Source organism: Fragaria vesca, linkage group LG4, assembly GCF_000184155.1.
Source record: "Fragaria vesca subsp. vesca linkage group LG4, FraVesHawaii_1.0, whole genome shotgun sequence".
NCBI classification, from domain to species: Eukaryota; Viridiplantae; Streptophyta; class Magnoliopsida; order Rosales; family Rosaceae; genus Fragaria; species Fragaria vesca.
In genome coordinates, this window is record NC_020494.1 from 20,668,753 (window position 1) to 20,685,928 (window position 17,176).

At 38.9% G+C, this 17,176-nt stretch overlaps 1 pseudogene across 1 annotated transcript in view; it reads right to left on the minus strand.

Moving 5' to 3' along the window:
- LOC101295621 overlaps positions 1-17,176 on the minus strand; it is an 880,650-nt pseudogene that overhangs the window by 464,632 nt on the left and 398,842 nt on the right. Inside the window, exons 61-65 of the transcript XR_184594.1 lie at positions 13,991-14,847; positions 10,598-11,849; positions 10,200-10,497; positions 8,536-10,060; positions 654-716 (exon numbers count right to left, since the gene is read on the minus strand). The product of XR_184594.1 is annotated as an uncharacterized LOC101295621 (transcript). The remainder of the gene's footprint in view (positions 1-653; positions 717-8,535; positions 10,061-10,199; positions 10,498-10,597; positions 11,850-13,990; positions 14,848-17,176) is intronic.

The window sequence follows — 17,176 nt, forward strand, 5'->3', positions numbered from 1 at the left end:
CGTCGATATCTTCAAGAATGGTGATTGTGCCCTTCTTGAAACTCTTGAAAAACGCCATGTGGAATGAAATATGTCAAAAAAAGGCAAAGCCTAAACACTTTGAGCGATCCCTCCACGCCTAAAACGTGAAAAGAATCAAGTGGTTAGGTGTTCACGATCTTCAAGTCGCCACCAAAATTCTGAAAAAAAAAAGATGACAAATAAATCAGATAATCAATGCAATCAGACAAGTTGGAGGTGAGGAAAATTGATACAATAATCTAGTGAAATATTTCATGTTGCCCACAGAATGACTACCATGCAGGGTTATTCTATAAGATAACGGTGAGTACGCCATGGAATTGGTGTCATAACAAAAAAAATGAAAAGAAGAAAATGCCCTCGGTACTTTTATTCTTCCCTGAAAAAAAAGAAAAAAACAAAAAAACAAAAAGAAGTCGAAGTTAGGATTTGGGGGCAAAGTCGACAAAACTGTGCGGCTTGAAAACAAAGTCTTTACTCTGACATTCAAGATACCCACGTGAGAAAGGTTATTCACTCCTAAAATATCAATAGTTGCAGCAAAGGAAGTCATGGGAACATTGTCAGTGTGTCAAAGAATTAATATAAAAAAGGGGATTTCATCTTCTCAACCTCAAGTACTCAAGTAGTACCTCACTGTTACAAAAAGCTTCTTCTGCTGACGATAGGGAAACAAGTCAAAAGCACTCTGCAACCTGCAAAACAAATAAAATAAAATAAGCAAGGAAGGGGTTGCAAACTGAAACCCACCGATCGGTGATCAAATTACATAAATAAAGTAGAGAGAAAAGAGGGTACTGACAATTTCAGACAGTAGCGGCTGCAGAGTATGAGATGGTGAAAGTTTCGGATCGAGAGCCCTAATTTATATTGGAGTCATAGGGTTACTGCCTAAGTAATTTCGTAGTCGAAACCAGAAAATTATGGAGGGAATCAAAGATTTCCCGCCACATGGTGCCAGTTCATTTGGTACCAAAATTAATTGAACGGTGGAAATCTCGCAAACAATCGATCAAATCGGACCGAAAATATGTCTAAGGTTTCTTTCCATATGCATTTGGTACTCGGAAATCTTTACCGAATTGCGTCAAAAGTATTTGAGATTCTCTACAAAATTGATGAATCTCTGCAAATTTGGGAACCTTACACGGGTCCAAAGAATCCCAACAAGCATAAGGAACCCTTCCAAATTTTTGGGTGTCCTTACAAATTTGGGAATTCCCCGTGGAAAAAAAAATCCTACACACTGGAGCCCAAGAAGTTGGCTCAAAATTGTCCACCTTAAAAGCACGGACTTCAAGTCGCACCTTCGACACGCGACAACAGCATGACTACGACGCACCTTGAAGTGGGGGCATTTGTAGACATATAAAATTTAACGATAAATAATAATTGTTGAATTGTCAAACAACAAGTGGGCCCGACAAATTGCATACGTGGCTCGTGAGTTGGCAAAGTTGAAAAGTCTTCGGAGATGCCACATGGCGACACGCAAATGGTCAGTCAACAACTAAATCGTCGAATCTCGTCTGAAAGCAAATGTTAAATGTCAGCCGTTGATCGAACGTCAATCAAATTAAATTGGTCATCGGAATGGAAAGTAGACATTTAATCAAATTAGTTATACCTTATCAGTTGTAATTAAATTAATCAATTAAGATTGATTGATTTATTTATGTTAACAATAATAAATTGAATTAATCATTAAAATTGATTGATTTAGTTATTACTGTTAAGGAATGACAATCAAAGTGGTGTCTTCAAAACCTACCATAAATGAAATAGTGTTGACACTATAAATACCCCCTCTCATATCAAGAGGAGGACTTCCGACAAGAGAGAAAAATTACTCCCGAGAGCTCAGAAGTCTCCCACAAACTTGTGAAGAACTACCAAACCCCCCAAATAGCTAGTTCCTCACCAAACCCAAATCCAAATCCCAAACACACGTCACTTGACTAAATTTCTTGTGACCAATCTCATCTCAAGAACAAGTGCTTTGGCACCCTTGAGTAAAACCCAAACTAGGAGGTTGAATCAGAGGATTCACAAAGAGTTGTAACCCGCATTCATATCAATAAAATTATGTTCTTTTTGTACACGTGTTGTTCTTGCATTTGTCGCAGATTATTCGTGTTTACAGCAGGTTTCACTGTGTCTAAAATAGTCTCTTGCCAAATTAGGACTCTAATAAGGTCTCTCTTTCTCTCTTCTTGCACAACTTCATGATCACGACATACAAATTTATACATATCAAACAGAAAACTATGGACAAAGGAGACTTTCAAATTTATACATATCAAACTCGTAAGAGACTTTCCCACGACATTTGTTGAACGCAGGTTTCACTATGTCTAAAATAGTCTCTTGCCAAATTAGGACTCTAATAAGGTCTCTCTTTCTCTCTTCTTGCACAACTACGATACACGCACACCTTCCTCGCTCACTCCTCGGCTGCTATGATGTAGATTTTCCCTTTCCTACTTTTCGGTGAAACATTCCACTGAAAACATCTTTAATTTCTTGCCGATAATTATTTTCCAAGTTAAATTTGTTATATCACCAAATCATATTTGAATCTTTAATAAAGAAAGAGCAAAAATTATTCAGCATACTTTTAGAACTTGTCAAGGTGTTCCGCACAAACTAATTTTTTTTGTTAAAAGAAATTGGGGGTCAATCCATTAAAACATAGTAATGTTACATTAGCATATCTCAGCCCAGAAGGACATCGACGAAAATGAGCTATCCAAAGGAAGCTATTGGCGGCCTAATACCACATAGAAACATAAAAAAGCTGCCTTACATGCAACAAAACTAGATAAAAAAAATAAAAATAAAAGAAGAAAACCCTAGAGCATTTCCTGACCATATCAAGAGAAGAACCGGACTGAAACCAATAACCCTCCCGACTTATTCGATTACCTACGATGGCCATCACAGAGACACCCTCATGAGTGTTCATGTTCATGTTCTTTTTTGTTCAGCGAAAGGTTCCGAACAAAAAAGTTACTTTTACCCAAAAAATTTAACTGGACCTGTCATGACGTTTTTGATGCCTAGGTTAAAAAGTTTGGGGCTTATGGTTATTTGGGCCAACTAACACTTCCTCTAGCATTTAGCAATCGAGGAAACGTTTGCTTTGTGTTTGTTTTGATAGACGGAACAAAACAAAGCCTTGGATTCATTCTCAAAAAGAAAATTGTAGGAACTGAATCTTCTTCTTGTCTTTCTTTCTAGCAAAATCCAAAATTCCAAGCTGTTTGTTGATTTGAGTGAAGAATTGATGAAGATGATGTGCAAATCAGTTCTGGGTTTCTCTTGTTGGGACTCTTATAGCAGCAACAGTAGCACAAGAGGTATGCCATTTCTTCACTTTACCCTTGTTGCTGCTTTGTTTCATTCCAAATCCACAAAGCCAAGCAACTCTAGAGAAACCCATCTAGGAAATCGACCTTTAGAGCCTAGAGTGAGTAATGTTGAGGATGCCTTGAAAGTGTTCGACGAAATGCTTCAAAGACGTCCTCTGCCGTCTGTTGTCCGTTTCAATCAGGTATTGGGCCAACTTGTCAAATTGAAACAATTTGAAGTAGTCCTCTCTTTAAATAGACAAATGGGTCTCGTCGGAATCGCTTCTGATGCTTATACTCTCAACATTACCATGAATTGCTACTGTCATTTGAACCAAATGGAGTATGCATTGTCTGTCTTGGCCCACTTCTTCAAGTTGGGTCTTCATATAACTGTGCCTACCTTCAACACTCTTATCCACGGCTTTGTTCTCCGAAATCGAGTGGCTGATGCAGCACGGCTTTTCAACAAAATGGTGGTGGGGGGTCATTGCCAGCCCAATGTGGTTACTTTCAGCACACTAATCAAGGGCTTTTGCGCGATCGGAAACAACACTGCAGCTATTCAGATACTTGGCAAGATGGAAGAAAATGGATGCGAGCCTAACATATTTACCTATAGCACCATCATTGACAGCCTGGGCAAAGATACACTAGTTGACCAAGCAAAGAACCTCTTTGCAGAGATGATTGGTAGAGGCATTGCTCCCAACGTTGTTACTTACACCTCATTGATTCAAGGAGTTTGCAATATAGGCAACTGGAAAGAAGCTACGAGGTTGTTGAATGAAATGGCGAGTCAGGGTATCTTTCCAGATGTATTCATCTTTAGTGTCCTGATTGATGCACTTTGTAAGGAAGGGAGGGTCGTGCAAGCCAAAAGTGTAGTTCAGATTATGGTTCAAAGAGGAATTGAACCTAACACTATTACATACAGTTCCCTTATGGATGGTCACTGTTTGCGAGGAGAAATGGACGAGGCGAAACGAGTTTTTGATCTAATGGTTTCCAAGGGCTCCATGGTTAATGTTCAAAGCTGTAACATATTGATTAACGGATATTGCAAGCAGAAAAAGATCAATAAGGCTTACAAGATTTTCAAGGAAATGCCTCTCAGGGGACTTGTTCCTAATACCGTTAGTTATAGCACTCTAATTGATGGTTTAAATAAAACGGGAAGGCTACAAGAAGCAGAAAAGTTGTTCTCTGAGATGCAAGATTGTGGCCAATTTCCAGATGTTCAAACTTATTGTATTATACTTGATGGCCTCTGTTACAACCAACTTTCTAATGCAATTGAATTGCTTAGAGAGATGGAAGGGAACAAGTTGAAACCAGATATTGTAGCTTACAATATTATCATTGAAGGGTTGTGCAAAGCTGGTGAAGTTCAGTCTGCCAAAGATCTTTTCCGTGGTTTATCACCAAAAGGAGTTCAGCCTAATGTAAAGACATATAACATAATGATCAGTGGAGTTTGCAAAGCAGGCCTCTTAGTTGAAGCAGAAGAGTTGCTTAGAGAAATGGAACAAAAAGGCTGTTCTCCGAATAACTGTACCTATAACACAATTATCCGAGGTTTTATCAATAACAAAGAGACATCGAGGGCTACAAGTCTTATTGAAGAAATGTGTGAGAGGGGTTTCTCTGGAGATGCATCAACAATGGAATTGATTGTTGATTTGTTGTCGAAGGATAAAGTTGATCCTGTATTATTAGCGTGGCTGAAAGATTCAGCCCGAAGTGAAATGACTATTTGAAATAGATATTTTTCAATTTCACTTGGAAATTTGAAACTGTGTCCAAAGTTAATATCTGTCCTAAACTCGTGAATTATCCATAGTCCACTTTATAACTGATTCTTGCAGAGGATCTCTCCTACTGTATGTTTGGGTAATATATTGTTGTGGTTTTGTACTAACAGTTGTTCACCATATCGAAAATGCCAAATTGCCAACTATGAGGATGCTGCATCAGAGCAGATTCAGGAGATTGTTTGAATCAGGATATGCATCAGTTATCCAATGCTTGTTTCAGGACTGCTATGTTATCCTGACTCTATAATCTCTACGTAGCTCTTTCTTGTTGTAGTAGTTCATCATCTGCAGACTGGAATTGTATATTATTGAATAAATGGAACTGTATGATTAATGTTAATTAGCAGTATGATAAAGGCGTTAATCTGATCTAAAAATTTTATTTGACTTTTGTGCTTTGCTTCAGATTGATGAGATAGATGAAATTTAATGTCTTGTATTATCTGTAAGATATGCTGTGACTAATTGTAGCATAAGGATGTATCCAGGCGGGCAAGGCAAACAGTGTTGCCACCCTTCTGGTTCATGCGGCAGGTGCTGAGAGAGCTTTGTTGAAAATGTGGGATTACCCGGATTACAATTACGACAGATTTCAGTTTCTGATGATAACTGGATTTAATTCAAGGTCAGTTCAAGCAATAAAAGTACTTTTCAGTTCTTGTGTTTAAAAAATAAAAAAATAAAAAAAAATAAAAAAATAAAAAAATCAATCAGTAGCGCAATTTGTGGTTTTGTTTGTTTGGGTGTGTGGAACTTCGAAATGATTATGTTTAGTTTGGAAGGTATAGGGTTCATTAGGTTTAGATTAGAGGGTCTGTAGCATTATGCCATTATCGGTTACTTATTTGAGCGGACTTTTCAATATTTCAACTGTAACTCTGAGACTTCTCTTTACCAAGTTTTCTCAGACTGCTTCTTTTCTTCCTCTGAACTGGTTCTGGCGACTCTATTTGTAAATCACCCAGCAGTGTCATGACTTATATCAGATAGCTAGCATTTGAAACTTATCTATATAACTTGAAACTTCCTTTGCTATGGACTAATTCTAGCTAAATTCATAAGCTGCTAGTTATAGAATTATGAGTTGAGATCTGTGGAGATCATCCAGTCATAATAACGTATGCTTATCTCAACTGCTGGTTATTAGTGACTTGTGTTTTGTCTTTATTTCCATTACCTATTTGTATAGAGATAGTACTTAGGTCATGGAGACAAGCATATATTATATAACTACAATATCAAGGAATGGGGTCTCTGTTTTATTAGAATTACAAACCATGGAAACATAGCAAAATTGAACTAAGGCTCTCGTCTCTGATATCATTGTAGTGATCAGGGAGGCCTCGTGATCAAGACATACAAATTTATACATATCAAACAGAAAACTATGGACAAAGGAGAACCAATCATTGGAAATGCTATATACAAATTACTCCCATCAAAATTAGGAAAAAAAAAAATTAATGCTTTGACTCTCAGAGACTCGAGAAATGAAGACGTATATATATAATCATATCGGTCAGATAGAAGGACGGAGAGTTCTGAATCATGTCAATTAGATGCGACTGCGTGGCTCCACCCCAACGGACTTGAGCGTCTCCGCCTTGCGTGGCCTGCAAGCATCAACCAACACCCTCCATATATAAAGCTTATGAACCAGCAGTAAGTTACAAATGTAAAAAGAAACATATTGTAGCACTAGAACTGAGGTAGCTAGCTAGGTAGAAATGGACGTACGCAGTAAAAGGGTTAGGGCGGGAGGGGTCGTGGACTGCTTTGCTAGCGTCCTGGCTATGAGCGACTTTCCTGAGGAAAGACTTGTTGATGAACTTATCAGCAGAGCCGACGACAGCATCGGGATCTTCCACCTCCGGTACCGATTCCCTCTTACTCTTACGTACGTTGACGGCGGGGGCATGCACCAGTTGTTGTTTTGCACTGTGACCCGCCATTCCCACTGCCGCCATGAGCATTCCGGCTAATATCCAAATGGGTGCCAACTCACCCCTCATAAGGACAGCCCTGTATATATATATATATTATCATATTAATATAGGGTATCACATTAATATAGGGTAAGGCTACGGTGTGTTAATACATAATTAAAAAAATATAACCTGTTTTTGAATTTAATTGGGGTTAGATGGAATCTCTGTTGTGCTTTTCGTTTTTGTGTATTAATTTTTTATTTAGTTACTTTTGATAAAAGTTTTTTTTCCCCCAAACAATAGATATGTTGCATTTATCCAAGGAATTAGGGTCGAATACCTTCTTTCCACTTTGTCAAGTAACTTTTTTTCTGTGTCTGATAGAGAAGAAATAGGTACGGTTGCTGGTTTCATCTTGGGAATGGATGAGGTTGCAAACGACCGCTTTTCTCCCAACTGGGTCACCACTGATCTGCAGTAGTTCTGCATGCATCAACAGATACATCATTTCAGAAATCAGCCCAAAAAAAAAACACTTAGGCAAAAGAAACAAGGAAATGCACTATATAGATATGATAATAAGAAAGTAGTACCGCTAATCTTGAAGCCATTTTGCTTCAGGTACTATAGGGATGGATTATGGATAATACTTCGAGATTTTTGTCTTTCAAGATCGATGAATCTGCTTTCGCTGAACTTATATAGGAATCAGGTAGGCTTTTTCGTGGCCCTTGCTTCACCATATAATGGTCAACAGCCAAATCCAGTCCTAGCTATATATATCTGAGTGTTATTTGCCCCTCATGACAAATATAGCAATGTTTCTCTGAGAATCAGTCACCTTTGTTCCTTCAATTCCTAATATTCAGTACAGCCTCTCAATATCTATCTCTTTGAAAATGTAAATCGCCTATAATCCTACTGGTATTATAACCTTACCTCAAAGAACATAACATTTTATAAAATTTTGCGTCTCCTCAAAATACTACTTCTCCATATTACAGGTAATGGTAATACAATCTAAATATTTATGTAACAGAAAATGTGTGGTAATAACAAGAGACGTGAATCCATGACAAGATAGAGCAAATGTATTGAATGAAACTGTATTCAGAAGTATGAGAAAGTACACTAGCTAAAGCTATTGCTATCACAACTCGTGCCTTTTCAACATTTATGGCTAAAGCCTATCATGAGAATTGCTATGCTATACTTGGGTTGATCTACATACCGGGTGCAGCTTCTGCACAAGACAAAACTGGCAAAAGAATCAAATCAATGGTATTATACATGTATCTACAATCTGTCCCCGGTTGCTGGCAAGAAGCTCGCATCTTGGGATAGAAATTCTCTAGCAACAACCCTGTTAAATTACGAGATCAGAAGTATGACGACTGCTCTGGGATGATTTCCATTTGCCTCAGTGTCAAAGCTGCTTTTTTCTTGAGGTCATCATCGCTGAGAAGTTGGATAAGTATCCTCTCAAACTTCTGCATTAGAGGTCCACCAATCTTTGTATGTAATAGAATCTTCTGAAAGAGCTCTAAGGCTTTGGTTTTGGCAGATACAGATCCCTTGTCCAAGACTTGTAGAATGGCTGCCACACCCTGGCTATCCACAATCGCAGCAGTTGACTGTGGTCGTCTGCTGTGATCGATTAGCATAGTTTCAAGTGCCATTAGAGCTGCCTCTGCCACACCCGACTCTGTGTCACTCAAAGTCATCACTAGTGGCCTCACAGCATCAGCCTTGACCAGGCAGAAGGCATCTCTTGGTGAACAAGCATCACCATGAACAGAACATGAACTGTAATTATGTGATGATGCTGAGCAGCACCACATACTGGAGACATTCTTGAGAAAGAAGGGCATGGAGGGCTTGGTTTGTTGTGGCATGATGTTTTCGTCAGAGAATGACCGGCTAGTGGATAGGGATAGCTGAGCAAGTGCAGTTGCTGTTCTCCGCTTAGCTAGTGAGCTGCCACGTGTCAGTACACGAACTAGTGATGGGTATAGTTCAAGCTTTCCCAATTGCCTCTGGAGATCAGGTTTGGAGGGTTCTGTGTAGCGCAACAGGGCTGCTAGAGCATTCTCTAGTAGAGATGTGCCTAGGTCGGAAGATCCTATGTTCCCACTAATATCATCATCCATGCTGCAAATTACCCCATGAATGGCTTTCAGTGCATCCGATTTTCGGAGTATCTCATCAATGCTACTATCATTCCGAGGAAGCTGGCTGATAATACCTGCAGCCGCAGACCTTTCTTCAGTATCTGGTGAATTTATGAGGATGGATGCTAGGTTGGTAATGGCTGTTTCTTTTTCAGGGGATGTCGGTAGTGGAACTCCATCAGGATGACCTTCGGATATGCAGTATATAAGTTTCATTGCGCACCTTCTCACCTCGGGATGGTCACTGTAAAGGGATGAAAAGAGTTGAACAATTGCATCGTTGTCTGTTCGTATCAAATCACGGGTTATCTCTGATTTAGAGCTTAGCTCAACGAGTAGGTGTAAAAACTGAATCTTGGTCTGATCTTCAGCACTGGTTATAATCTCCAACAGTAAACTAACATTGTGCTTGGATTGCAGCTCTTGCAAGCCCTGATACTTTGGTTGCTCAAATTGTTCACTGTCTCCAATCAGTTTAGCAAGAATCTCAGCAGCTCCTTGTTTCAATTGTGGATCAAACCTGTTAAATGAGATGAGACCAAGCAAATGTGGTATGGTGACAGCGTCTTCCAGAAGGCGTTCTACAATCTTGTGGTGGGCTACAAGTTTCTTGATACATTTTAGGCAAGCCGATTTGGATGCTGGGGAGCTGGAAGAGAGCATCTGAATTAGATTGTGGATGAATTGCTGTTCTCTTAAGTCATCAATGTTATTCTCTTTCAGTTGCATTTTCACCAAGGCCGCAGCCATAAGAGTTCTGGTCTCCCCTGCCGCTGCAAAATGAGACAAAATTAAAAATGCACTGATAAAACAAAAGGAGATTATTGTCGTTATGACACAACTTGTGGATGACTGTGTGTGCAAGAGTAGAAAGGAACATAATTTAGGGTTGACATCAAGCATATCATTTACCATTGTTGAAGCAAGCTACAAAAGGTTGGAAGTGTCCTGCTTCAGCCATCTTGACAACAAAATGGACGTTGGAGGAGAGGTTCTGCAGCACCTTACTAGCTTTTTGAGACACATCTGGGTTATCTATATGGAGTAAAGAAACCACAAGGGGAATACAATCTTTTGTATTTCCCATCTTTTCTGCAAGGCTTTCCTTTTCAGACAACTTCAACAAGACTGCGAGGGCATAGCATTCATTTCCACCTTTACAGATATGTTTCACTATTCTGCGAATTCCTCCTGCTAAGACAATAGTTTCCTGAAAGTTGAAGCAACAAGACCACATACATTTAGAATATATTAAATATTGAAATGGATTTGGGTTAAGCAACAAGATATCCAATATTTTTTTCTTCTACCTTTTGATCATCATTGTTGGATAGATAGTATAGACATTTCAATGCTGCACCAGCATTTACCCTATCATCTTTTAAGATTACCACCAACTTTGTTGCAAGTCCTTCCTCTGCAGCTTTGGTCACATATCTAGGCCTTTCCAGGAAAATTTGCAGATCCTCCAAGGCTATATCCTGTTGTGAATGGTCACTGGATTTGATTCCAGCCACTGCAGCTTGGAATTTGAAGTCCATGTCTCTCTCATTCCATTCTTCTATAGAGTTCCGAAGCAAAAGGTTAGGAGTGAGATCTAGAGATGAAAGTTCCTGTCTGCAGGTGGGGCAGTTCCTCTCTCCTCGTCTAAAGTGTTCCTGAATCGCCTCCCTCTCAAAGCTGTGGCCACAGTGAATTGCTACTGGGTCTGTCATCATCTTGGTGCACAATTGGCATATGAATGAACCAATCGGGTATAACTGGTGGTGAGTAGAAGCTGTTTCCTCATCAACTGGCCTTGTGACGACATCGGTACTGTAAAGGAACTCAATCAGTTGAGATAGCTGAAGCGCCTCTGCCTGCATTTTTAGAGCTTCCATCTCTTCTTTCTCTTGCTTCAGAAGTGCCAACTCATTTTGTACCAAAGATGCACTTGGCCTAGCACCAACAGCTTCGGCAATCTTCTCCAGGAGCTTTTTAGCATTCTCTCTATTCTTCATATTTTCTGATAATGAACTCTCCATCTCGGAAGCAATTTTTTCTGTTGCAGCTGCTGACCTGAATTCCATAGATCCCAGATTGTTGATGATCTGGCTAGTCATAGTATTCAAGTTCATTGCAGTATCAAGATTGACCAGCTGAAATGAGGAGATAGTCTTGGCAATATCTTTAGCTAAATGCTCCATCTGCAAGAGAATAGAGTGAGATTTAAGCAAGAGACGGAGGCGGCTTCCATATTTGTAATCCTTGATGATCTTGCTTGCTTTCTTCAATTGCTGGTTCAATGTTGTCAAAACCTCTCTCGTGGACTCTAAACCTAGTGCATTCTCAACCTTCTGGGCATTTAAGCTGCTGAGGAGGATATTCAGCTCGGAAATGCTCCTGGAGAACTCCAAAAAGCTGTCCTTTTCAAACAACACATCCCTTGTTTCGCTGACAAGCCCCATGGTCTGAAACGCCACCTTATTCCATAATTCCTGTAGTACTGCAATTCCTACGTCCCCCATTTCGATACTGAAGTCCAGTCCAGACATTTTCAAGTTTCTGCTAAATGTATGATATCTATTCCAAGTGTCACTAGGTTCTCATTATTATGACATAGCCCCCACACAGTTATATTGGTATCAGACGAGCAATCCTACAAATATGAAGTAATTTACATACATAAGAACTCGGAAGTAAATCTAATGCACTACATGGATGTTTCATATGATCGACTTAAACAAGATAAATTGAATAGTAATGGCTGTTGGGAAAACCCAAAATCTGCCTAGAAACTAAAATGAGTTCCAGACTAAAAGCTAATCCACTCTAGTCCGCTTCTTAATAACCAGTTCTTTATATTTCCTTCATCCACACAAATCGATCATGTCTTACATAGTTACATCACAATTAGCAGAATTTAGACAGTACTTTCAAGCATGTATATAATCGAAAACTTCAATTTCAGAAACACACTATTTAAACAAATCCCAAAGTACTAATACACAAAACTAAATCAGAGAGAAAGTTCCAAGTGAGTTCCTGACCTCATTTGTTGACCAAATTTATGACACTGGAAATTGATATCCCCAGTTGTATCTTTCAAATTCCTCTTAGAGCCTCTGTTTGAGTTCTCCACACTGTGGCAAGAAGATGGAAAATATAACTACTCTGATCTCTAGGTTTCATCAACCAAACGGCAAGAGAGCACAGCTTTGGTTCTCTGACAACGTCAGAAGAAGGAAGAGATTGCAAGTGAAACCAGAAACGCCAAGTTGAAGACTTTGATAGTCCTCCTAATGGTCCTTCTATTTTGTATTTACGATATCCTTGTATTTATTATGGCCCCAGTCGAATTTTTCTCACACAGGTGACAATCAGAGAAAAGCTCAAAACTTTCATATTCTTTTACTGAAACATTGAAAACCCAAGAAGCTTAAACCCTGCAGCTTTCATATGTGGTAGCTGGGTCTTCAGTTTGACTTGACCCCAGTACAGTACAATTACATACAATTTAGCTTGAGAAATCGATTAAGAAGTAGTCAAAGTAAGAATGTGGTGAAAGGTTGAGCATGCATTTGCTTTGAAATATTCATGGGCAAAGACTGATTCCAATTTCATTGTGATTTATTATTAAATTTGCTGGGGGCTGACTTACATTTTCCAATTGCCGTGTTTGCGTCTCTGCGGTGGCAACGACGACGACGACTGCGACATGTGCACATTGGATTGCGTCGTCAGAATCATCTCTCTGTTGGGACTGGGGAGTTGAGAGCCACCTGTGTTTGTACGTGTTTTACTTTTGAATTTTGACCAGGACTGATAAGGAACACCGGGACGTCAGTCTTTCTTTCGCTTTGACGCATTTGCCGGCCATTAGGGGCAATCCATTGTAAAAAGAAACATGCTACAATGTAAGGGGTGCAACTGTTATCGAACCAAAAGATTACTGATTTGATAGAATATGACCAAAATTGTGTTGATTTATTTGCAGTTTTTCTTTCTCTTTACTCTCTTATTGCATGTTCAGTGGTTTGTGATGAATTGTTCTCAATTTTTATTATTATTAGGGTTTTGTTTTGGTTTTAGGCTATATCAAGGTTTAATATGTCACTATTCTTTTGAGCTCGAATCGTTTGATGTTTTCTTGTTGTTGATGTAACGGGGAGAAACACCTATACTCTTATTGCATGTTAGGCTACCATATAGGGTAAGGAAAAAGGCTATGGTTTGCATTGTAAAGTCCTTAAAGTCATTTAAAACGAGTTACATATTCGATTCGTGCATAAGTTACATAAGTTATTTTATAACCGGAAAATATGTTTGCAGTTTAGAGCGGATCAAAAGGATCACAAAAATATGCATCGTAGACCATGTAAAGATTATTACCATTTGGTTGTCTTTTAGCCATACAAGTTATGCATGAAATTCCGGTACCATCAAAATTTCTTACAAACACAATACATTAGTCAAAAATCAAGATTTTCACTTTCCAAGAAACTCAAATTCTCAAAATTTATATAACGGTCATATCCAGTACAATATATATTATCATGACACCATTGCCTTTAGGGTTTAGGCTTTAGCCCCCAACACGACACAAAGCAAGTAAGAGACATTAGGAAAACAAAATAGCACACTTGAAGATTAGACGATTAAGTGATTGAAAAGTATAACAACATGGTCAATAGAAATAGGCAGATGATGAGCCTAGATCAAACCCATCGATACCGGAATCCGTTACCGGCGGCATGCTCCCAAAGAGTGGGCTGTGCTGCACAAACTCATTCGAGTCAAAGCCCATGTACGACCCACTGGCAATGGAATCAAAGCCTTGTGTAGTAGTGGGCTCGGAGAACCCGTAAAAGTCTGAGCCCATAACTTCCCCAGGCCCATAACAAGTGGAGGAGACACTTGGAGGCAAAGGTGGCAGCTCATTGTCATGAGACCCGGCTCCATCACCATTACCACAGCCCGACCCGGGTCCATAAGAGCCATACGACCCGCCAGAAAACGGGTAGGCTTCAAACGGGTCCTGAGTGAAAAATGGCTGCTGCTGGTGGTGGTGGTTGTTGTTGTTGTTGTTGTTGTTGTGGGTGGTGATCATCTGCGTTTGGGGTTGGAGAGGAGCGGTGAAGAAGGCAGACATGTCGCGCTGTGATTCGTCCGGTGAGATAATGGAGGTGACGGAGGAGCCGTGAGGCATGTCGGAGTAGACGAAGTTGGTTCTGGCTTTGGAGCCACGCATGGAGCGGGCGGCTCGGTCGTAGGCCAAGGCAGCTTCCTCGGCGGTGTCGAAGGTTCCGAGCCAATGCCTTTCCTTGGTGGAAGGGTCTCTTATTTCGGCGGCGTATCTGCCCCATGGCCTCCTCCTCACTCCGAGGAACCTCGTCTCCTGTTGTTGTTGCTGTTGCTGCTGAGGTTGTTGTTGCTGAGGTTTCTTCTTGGACTTTGAGGAAGAGGAGGAGGGTGAGTTGCCGCCTTTTGACGGTGAGTTGGTCATGAAGTACTCCATGATGGAAAATAAGAGAGAGAGGTTGGGGTTGGAGAAAAGGACAGTAGTCTTAGTTTGGTTTGTCTGGAATTTGGATAGAGCAGTAGTAGTAGTAGTAGTAGTAAGTAAGGGAATGATTGTAGGGTGTTGCATGTTAGGGGGTTTAAATAAGGAGATTTATCGACTAATTAATTATGTTTGATTAAGATGTTAGAGTATTGATTATTAATTACCAGGGTTGCCCTGGAGGGGAGAAACAAAGTATAATTTCTCATCAGCGCGCAAATGATGAGCAATCTCATGAGTCACTCACGCATGAAATTATTGGGGCCATATTCTGTGCTTGACATCATAAACTCATGCCATAATCGAATCATCCATGGCTGAGGGCACCCTGGCCATGGCCTTCGAATTCACAGTTCACCTCTTCTTTGTTGCTCAAGCAGCTGACTGTGATCTCCTCCTTCATGGTTTGTTTAATTTGCAAGACTCCCTAACTAGCTCGCAGAACGCAAAAACCTTAATCTCCTAGCTCCTTCAATATTGTTTGATTCGTCTTCATCCTTTTGATTGATGTTGGATTTGTTGGTTGTGCGCTTACCTTTTGAGCATACAAAAATTTATACTCATTAAACATGTTTTAGGTTAGAGATATATGAACTTGCAAACTCAACCAAAATGAATAAGATATATTGTGACAATTACACAAGTCTACAACGTTCGCTAGCTCCAGAAACATATCATTTTAATACGAAACTCTAAAATCGATATTCTTAAAACCAAAAATGCTAACCTGCAGTTTGAAAACAAATGATCACAATGTCAACATAGGAAATAAAAATCATCATCACAGGATCTCATTCCTTTTCCTGGAAATTCTTGATTAGGTTTCTGATCTGTGGAACAAGAGATACGAGTATTACAATATTATTAGTTCAAGTTTACATATGCAGGATGCATGATTAGCAACTAATTGCCATTATTATTAATTGGGTGATTCAATATATAACTTTTTGCAAGCTAATGTAGTTAATTATGAAGTTGATTATAATTAGGATTAAATAGTAGGTAGTGACCAAAAGTTCTGAGCATCATATCTAACCGCTAAAGTTTGCTCGCATGTGAGCTTGAGAGGAAGCTAGAGAGAAGTCTTAAGCAGTTGAATATATGATCATCATGTAGTACTAGTTAATCAATTTAATCATGGATTATTGTGGTAGTAATCAAATCACCGGTATATTATGAGCATGCACGCGTCATGAGAAGAGCTTTAATCCAAACCCCGATCGAAAAGCTCTGCTGCATTCTCTGCAAATTAAAAGAAGACTAACCTGCTGCATGCACCATATGATTGCTCAATACATGAAAAAAAAATATCTAATTATCAATATTCATTCGCATATGATCATTCAAACTGTCAGTACCCATCATTGGTCATCCCTATGCAATTATACGTACAGGCATTTTAACACCACCTTTCTCATTTTTAATCACCATATGGTGCATGCACTAATATCAATTGACTGAGTTTTATGCATATTGCATGTAATTTTAAAATAATGAAAAACGGTTTGAAAATTAAAAAGTTTCATTAAGAGAAGATCGGCGACACTTGTGTTGTAAGAATTTAACTAAATTAATATCGTCAGTTAGTTAGATGTATCAGTTAGATCGATTATATTTTGATATATATCTATATTTGATTTATAGAAAAACAAATTAAATATGATTTCATGCATTCAACAATGTATATATCAATTAAACTACTCAACAAATCTCATCAACGCGTAATTTGACACTTTTTTCTTAAATTAAAACAAACATTTTGATGATAGAGATTTACGATATCTTCGATATAAGCTTAATTATATCGGCTAGAATGTAGAATTCTTTGGATGATGGCTAATATTAGAAATGAGTCTCTCTATATATAATCTTGCCATTCAATTATAAATTTTGCTCTAAAATATGATATGATGATAGGATAACATATTTTTTACCTTATATATATATATATATATATATATATATATATATATATATATATATATATATATATAAGAGATAGAAATTGGGAAACAAACGTATAGATCATCATGTTACTCTTAATACAATGCATATGGAGACTTTTACGTACTTGGAATATAATTATCTCAACCCACGTGCATCCAAATTTTGAGCTTAATATAATGATATGTTCCACACCCCTTTCCCAAACTTTGAAACCAAAAGGCTTCGTTTTCTAACCTGTTTAATTCCATGGAAATGGCTTTTTCCCTTGAAGAATTGGAGGAGCATCGTTTGTTGCTCATGAATATGAACATATAGACCTCCAAATGAGGGAAAGCCATGTTGGGTTGCATGTGAGATTGGGACACAAAGGACCTTGCTTTTTTTGAACAAAACAATCACT